This window comes from Euphorbia lathyris, chromosome 1 (assembly GCF_963576675.1).
Source record: "Euphorbia lathyris chromosome 1, ddEupLath1.1, whole genome shotgun sequence".
In the NCBI taxonomy this organism is placed as follows: domain Eukaryota; kingdom Viridiplantae; phylum Streptophyta; class Magnoliopsida; order Malpighiales; family Euphorbiaceae; genus Euphorbia; species Euphorbia lathyris.
Genome location: NC_088910.1, coordinates 101,289,942 through 101,297,135, shown reverse-complemented (window position 1 = coordinate 101,297,135; position 7,194 = coordinate 101,289,942). Strand labels below are relative to the sequence as shown.

Sequence of the window (7,194 nt, the reverse complement as noted above, 5' to 3'; positions counted from 1 at the left end):
CTTTACAGTTTGAAACATTCAGCTTTGATGTACCCTTACTTTTTATAGTAATTGCATGTCAAATTATTGTATTTAGATTTTGATTTAGATCTGGATCGATTGTTATTGTTGTTGCTTCTGCTGATAGGATCTCTTGTAGTAGATCTTCCTATAATGACCAGACTTTCTACAACGTCATTTCTATCATAGAAGGCTCTTTGTTTATTTTGAAAATAGACACCCTTTAACCTCATCCACGGTTAGAATGTTTCTACTGTGGATCATGGTCTCCCGTTTTTTTTAAAAGACAGAGGTAGAGAGCATAACAATATAAGAGCTTTGTTTTCTTCTTTATATTTAATATCTAAATTTTCCAGATCCAGCAAAATGGAACTAAAATGATCAAGGTGTGACTTTAGGGATGTACCTTCTGCCATATTGAGCATATGGCGATGATGCTTCACAACAAGCTTGCTGGTGAGGTTTTTGGACATGTAGAGAGGTTCAAGTTCTCCCATAAGTCTTTAGGAGTCTTCTCATGGATGACTTCTCGCAGGACCTCGTTCGACAAGCATAACTAAATGGCAATTAAAGCTTTCTCCTCCAATTCTTGTTTCTTCTCCTTTGTTACCGTGGCAGGTAACTTGTCTACTAGCTAGTAGTGCAATCCATTTTGTGTCAAAATAGCTTTCATCTTAACTTGCCATAAGGTAAAACTGATGGTACGATCAACTCCTCGATATCAAATTTTGTTGTCGCCATTGTAGATCCCAAAATAAATATTAATTGGCTCTGTTACTAATTTGTTAGGGAAAACCCGGCAGCGGAACGAAATATTTAATTTGGGTAAATAAATTGACAACAAAATAAAAGAGAACAATCAGGTGACACAGAGATTACGTGGTTCAACAGTGTGTCTGCTCGATGGGCGAAGGAGACCGAAAATTATTTCACTAGAGGAATGAAAATGGCACAAAAGAATTGAGAAAATAACACTAAAAAGTCTTTAACCTTAATACACCCAAAGCCTCACAACTATCTATGAGAGAATATCTCTCAAATTAGCAATTAAGTATTAATTGTTTGAGTGCTCAAAATCAATGTCAATGTATGGTATTTATAGGAAAAATGTGAGATGTGAATGGAAGAAAAGAAAAGAAAAGAAAATGGGCTAAAAGTGATCGCGACCAATTTGACCCGGTGGTCTACACAGTTTTGGTTTTTGTCTTTGGTCGGTGAAATTTAAAATCATGTTTACAGTTAACTCTAGTTAGTTAATTTTGTATTTTTTTTTTAAATTTGCGCAATGCGCTTACATTAAAGAAGAAAGAAAAATCCCCATCAGACCCGGATGTGATTCGAACCCATGACCTCCCAATGCATAGGTAAGCTCTCAACCACTAGGCTAAGAGCTTCACCACAGTTAGTTAATTTTGTATGTTATTAAATATTAATTATCAACTTAAAATTTATGAAGTTTGTTTAATTGCTCAGTTTATTAAGTTTGTTATGCTAACAAAAACTGTAATAACGTAGCAGTTCCTCCCTAATATAGAAACGGAACAGCAGATATGATGAGAAACAGAACAACTGAATATGGTAAGAACTTGCAAACTATAGTTCATGCTAGAATTGCATAATTAGAGAGAAATTACAATTGATTGTCTTAAATTGTTTGCCAAATGGAAAAAGCATTACAAATATTGTAAGGAAGAAACTGAAATGCCACACTATTATGGTAGTTGAGAATGAAATGCTAGAATCAATACTATTTTGCTTTGTTCAGGTTCAGGTTCAGGTTCAGGTTCAGGTAGAATGGCATGTCAAAAGTCCAGCAATTAAGTCATGAAAAGCACCTACTTTATCGAAGAAAAAAAAAGAGATACACCTATTTGTATGGAATACCTAATACAAAATTGGACATTTACAAGTAATAGTGATCTATACCATATTCAGAAAATTGGACCTATAGTAGCACCATAAAAGGCACTTCAAAAAGGAGGATTACCTCACAACTTAACAACTAAAACATGTAACAAGTCCAAGTTACCTAATTCTTTGCTGTTTTTTCAATTTACCTATGCCTTCTATATGTGTTTCATGTACATATTTAGTACTCGAGCCATAAAGATCTTATCTGTTTATTTGGCAGAACAACAGATAGGCTTATATTCTTCTTGCAATTTCTGCCATAGGCAAAGGATCTCTCTTGGGCTTTGGTAGTGAGCAACAACATAACCATCATTGCATCCCTCACTGCAAACTCGCTCTTCATTCACATAAATAACCTGCAGACTCTCTCTCTTCATCTCTTCTATCCACATTCCCATTGCTACATCCTCCAGTTTGAACATCTGCATTCATCATTGCCTATTCACTTTAACACCATCATAAAGTTATGCATGACATGGTCTACATTATATAATGCAATAACTGATGAGTGATTGGGAGATGTTCAAAGTTATTATGTGAATTTGACTTTAAATATTGAAACAGAAGTATTTATGCTTCCATCATAACTTAAAAGGGAAGGAAATTAATTTATTTGAGCTTGCACAGTGTGATTTTATTTTCAAAAGATACGTTAACATGCTAATGGCCCTGTAATCAAAAGAGAATGGTCCTACTGTGACAACAAGACTTTTCAATGATTCAAGAAAGTATTTTCTATGTGAAGATTACAAGGAAATGGGCAGGAAAACAACAGCTCAAAATTTATTAAATTTAGAGATGTATATCAAATGATAGTCTCATGTATTCATACCTTCAAATGACCATTTTTGTGTCTCCTATAAACAGCTTTCGCAATGTCATTTGATACCACATAGCCAGGACCATGTGCCCACGGCGGGTAATAATTCTGAGGCCATTCCTTTACTCAAGGGAAATTAAAGAACAAGCAGCACGTAAGGCAACACATGCTACAGAAAAGTGAAAAAAAAAACTAGTAAATCAACAGATATTTTGCAGAAAGTTACCTCCAGGCTGATGTACCATTTACTGTTAGCATTCATGTGAGGCTGGGAATTATAGGTGATCAAACCATAAAGAAGCCCATTTGTCACATTTGTTTTAGTCAAAGAAGCAAGAACTTCATCTACTCGAACAAATGCATCATCGTCTGTTTTCATGACATACTTGGCCGAAACAATTTCTGCCTGTCAAAAAGACAAAATGAGCAAACAAAAAACCACATTCTACATACACAAATAAGTGAAAACTTACCCCAAAAATACAGATTGCTATAGTCTTCCACGTTATAAGGCTATAATAGTCGACAAAAGGCAACAACTGAATGTCTCCGTATGTTTGTAGCTCATCTCCGAGCTGTTCATTGACCATCTGGTTCTTGTGCTACAAAACATGATTTCATTCATATTTATACTTTATCTGGGTTAATCATGAGACTCGGACTATAGCTTTTTAGGATAAAACTGAATAGATATCATAATCAATCCAAGAAAATTGCACATGATGTATGGAAGGAAGCCCAATCAACAATGAAAACAACTTGAACATCTTGTCTAGCATGATGAAATTAGATGAACCATAACAGCACTAACCAGACCAACAAAAAAGCACACTGCAACCTCTCCTGTCTTTACTGCTGGGTATTGCATCTATGTTCTACGAACAGCCATCCTGCGCTCAAAATTATTGGCAGAAGAAAACACACCAACAAAGAGATCTAGTGGCTGGTGCGGCACCAGTTGAGCTGATTTCAGTGACTCCAAATCAACAATGTGTTCTGATTCCTCAAATGAGGGTAATCCACTCGCCAGTACCGATATTAATTTCAAGTCTCCAGATATCCTTACTTCACTAATGAGCCATGGCTCCAAACTCTATAGACATCACATGAAAAGAATGAGCAAAAGCAAGTATACATTCCAATAAAATGATAGAAATGCTAACTAAGAGGAAAACAGTAGAAATACTTCACGATAAGCGAAAGATGTTATGTGCTTTCCATCAATTGTCATCTGAATCCCTTCCTCTCCCACACTAAGTGTCATAACAAATAAGTACCCTTGCTTAAATGGGAAATACCTTCTAACTCTAGATCTGTTCTTAGACGTCGATGACGATACAGAAATGTTTGAGGATCCGCTAAACTTATAATCTTTACCCACCAATTCATTGCACTGGTTCAACTTATCAACTGCTCTACATGAGAAAAAAGGAAGCTCAGAACTGAGAAATATATATAAAAATAGTGCATACCTCTTTACATTTATAGGCCGGAATAGAGAAATATCCAATAATATGCCTTGATCATAGTTTATTATATATGGCTCAAAACTAGGAGTAGGCTACAAATGTAAGATAAATCTATATCAATTAATTCCTTCTTAATCTCATAATTTCTTTAAGGAGACTAAAATGAAAAGTTTCAGTTCATTTTCTATTCATTACCATATATGTCATTTCAAATATTGAAGCTTGAATATTTTCCCATGTATTAGTAGTATTTCACTGAAAGAATAAGGAAAAAGACTAGGAGAGAAGCAAGAACATCAAGTTAAAAATTCCTATATGCCCAAAGACATTAACATTTCTACTTGAGAAATTGGAATACTTTGATGGTAAAGAATGATACAAAACATTAGTGTTTGGTGCAGTGGTAATAAGAAGAGACGAAAACTTCAATACCTTTCTTGTTATCTTCAGGAACAGATGAAGGGCACCGCTCCTCTTCCCCCTAATCATGGTTTGTTGTCCATGTGTTTTGAACAATCACAGGATCCTCAGTTAACTTATCACCTAGAAGTCGAACATTATAATGCAGAATAATGGGAGGCTGAGGCTCTCCTGAGAGTGGTTCCCCTGATAAGTCAATCTGGAAACTACCAAGAAGACCATTAGGAATGCTTATTATTGTAATTGCAGTACCCTAAATAAAGCCACAAGGAATCCGTAACTTATAACCATCATCTCCAAATTCCGTGTCATTCATTATGTTGAGAAAATAAGGGCATTTTTTCTCCTTCACATCATGAAGCGAACTTTTATTCACATTTCCTTGTTCCCTCTTCATAAAATAGTCCACGAGGCTTTCCCAGGCACCTTGAGCTTCCGTAATAGCCCCCATTGCATTAGTAAGACCTTGTGAATAGTTTACCAAGTGCCTCATATGGTGCCATGTCAGTAATGAATTCTGAATTTCATAGGAAAAGTTCCTTCTGATAAAGAGACTAGATACTACCGTTCCTGTAGAAACCACATGACTAGCAGAATTTGGGCTATAAAATGCAGGTGAAGGTCCAAGATCAGTCAATTCAAGAGGATTAGATAAATTCATACCAATCGGATTCAACAATGTTCTCTCCCTAAAACGATTTTTCATCACACATGCTCTTAGAACCATCAGCACAAAAAAAAACACAATAAGAACACTCAGAAGCCCTTTCTTCATTTTTGCTTAACTGACCTTTGCTGAAATCAATGATGGTTACATTCCCAAAGGAGTCTCTGAAAAATCAGAGGCCTATAAATAGGGATAGAGGAGGGTATATAGGAAATGCATTGAGCTTGAGCAACAATCTCCTAACCTGAACCAAAATCAAGTGTAAGTTTTCCAATCAACCAATCCGACTCATTTGAGACCGAAAGATTCAAACTACAGAAATACATTAACTTAATGATGAGAATGCACAACATTTTATCAAATTTAACGGTCGTTCAGTTCAGTCCTTAAATTCCTGTAATCATAAAATGCATGTGCCATGATCAAGTGGTTACAAACGCCGATTACTAAGTAGCTAGTAGGGGTTCCTACTTCCTTTGGAATTTTGAACTCCATAGTTAATAAAATTTAGGAAAAGATAAACAAGAGCAAACTTCAATCTGAAACTAAGTTGCATTGATAAATCAAAAACCGCAACAATCGGAGACATATAATCTATCACTTTTAAAACTAAGCTCCATCAAATGTACAGATAACAGAAATCAAATAAATGACACCAAGAAGTTGAAGCCAGAAACACAAAAACAAAAGCTAATCTGACGCGTACTTACAGATAGAATAGAAGAAGAAAGAGAGACATGCCTGAGCAGAAAGAGCAAAGACGAATGAAGTAGAACAGATGAAGAAGAAATGATGAAAGTTTTGGAAAGGAAGTTAAACTTTCGAATTTCCCGAATAAACTTCAACTGTACGCCAAATGGCGGTTATTGTGTTGTGTGTGTCGATATTTTCTATTCAAAGGATTTCTCATTATACTGAAGGAGGGAGTATATAATTTTCGAAATTCGAAGCATAATTTCCACCGGCCGTGCCTGCATTTGTTTTTTCTTTTATAGTTTAAATTTAAATAAAATAAAATAAAAATTTGAATAAGTTGAGTTTAATTCCATTACTCACTCTGTTGAACTAACAAGATTTAATCATCTTCTAATAATCCAATTTATGCATACGACAATTAAGGGCCTGTTTGGTTCAGCTGTTAGCTAATAGTTGTTGCTATTACTATTAGCTGTTTGCATTTGCAGTTGCAGTAAGCTGTTAGCTGTTTGTTATTAGCTGTTTAATTACTAGCATTTGGTAAAATTATATTGAACTGTTCCTGTTCGGATTTAAAATGTCTAAAATTGACATGTTTTAAATTAATAAACAATGAAATTATAAAAGGAAAAATGTGAAAAAATGCTCATAACGTTTACAACTATGAATAATTTTACTATTAACGTCTAAAATAGTGCAATTTTACCCATAATGCTGGTAGCTAAGAGCAATTTTACCCCTAACATTGACAAGTTGGGTCGATTTTAGATATTATTAGAAAACATAGATATTTTATTTCTTATTCTACACTAATTGCACATATCAGTAGTTCTAAAAAAGAGATTTTTTTTTTGTGATTTAATAATAGAATTATAAATTAATATTTATAAATTCGGTGAAATATTTCCTCTCTCTTTTTTTGTGCTTCCACCCGGGCTTTTCATTCTGTTTTATAGGGAGACCCGAGGAAAAATTTTAGAAAAAATTTCTATAGAAAGGTGCGGAACTTTCCCCGGCATACGAAAAAAGAATCCAGGATGACACCTTTCAAAAGACGAGTAAGGACAGGGAGGGGGAGGCTCTCGAAACCAAAAGAGATGGAGTAATAAATAGTGTATATGAGTCAATCAAGCTTACGGAACCTGACTAAACCAGAACTAACCTCTTACACCAGAAGAAGAACCATAGGGGGACTCTAGGGCTTACACAAA

General features: G+C 34.9%; 1 pseudogene; it reads right to left on the bottom strand.

Annotated features, from left to right (window-relative positions):
* Nucleotides 1-2,120: 2,120 nt before the first annotated feature.
* Nucleotides 2,121-5,395, bottom strand: LOC136212436 (beta-1,3-galactosyltransferase GALT1-like; annotated as a pseudogene).
* Nucleotides 5,396-7,194: the final 1,799 nt, after the last annotated feature.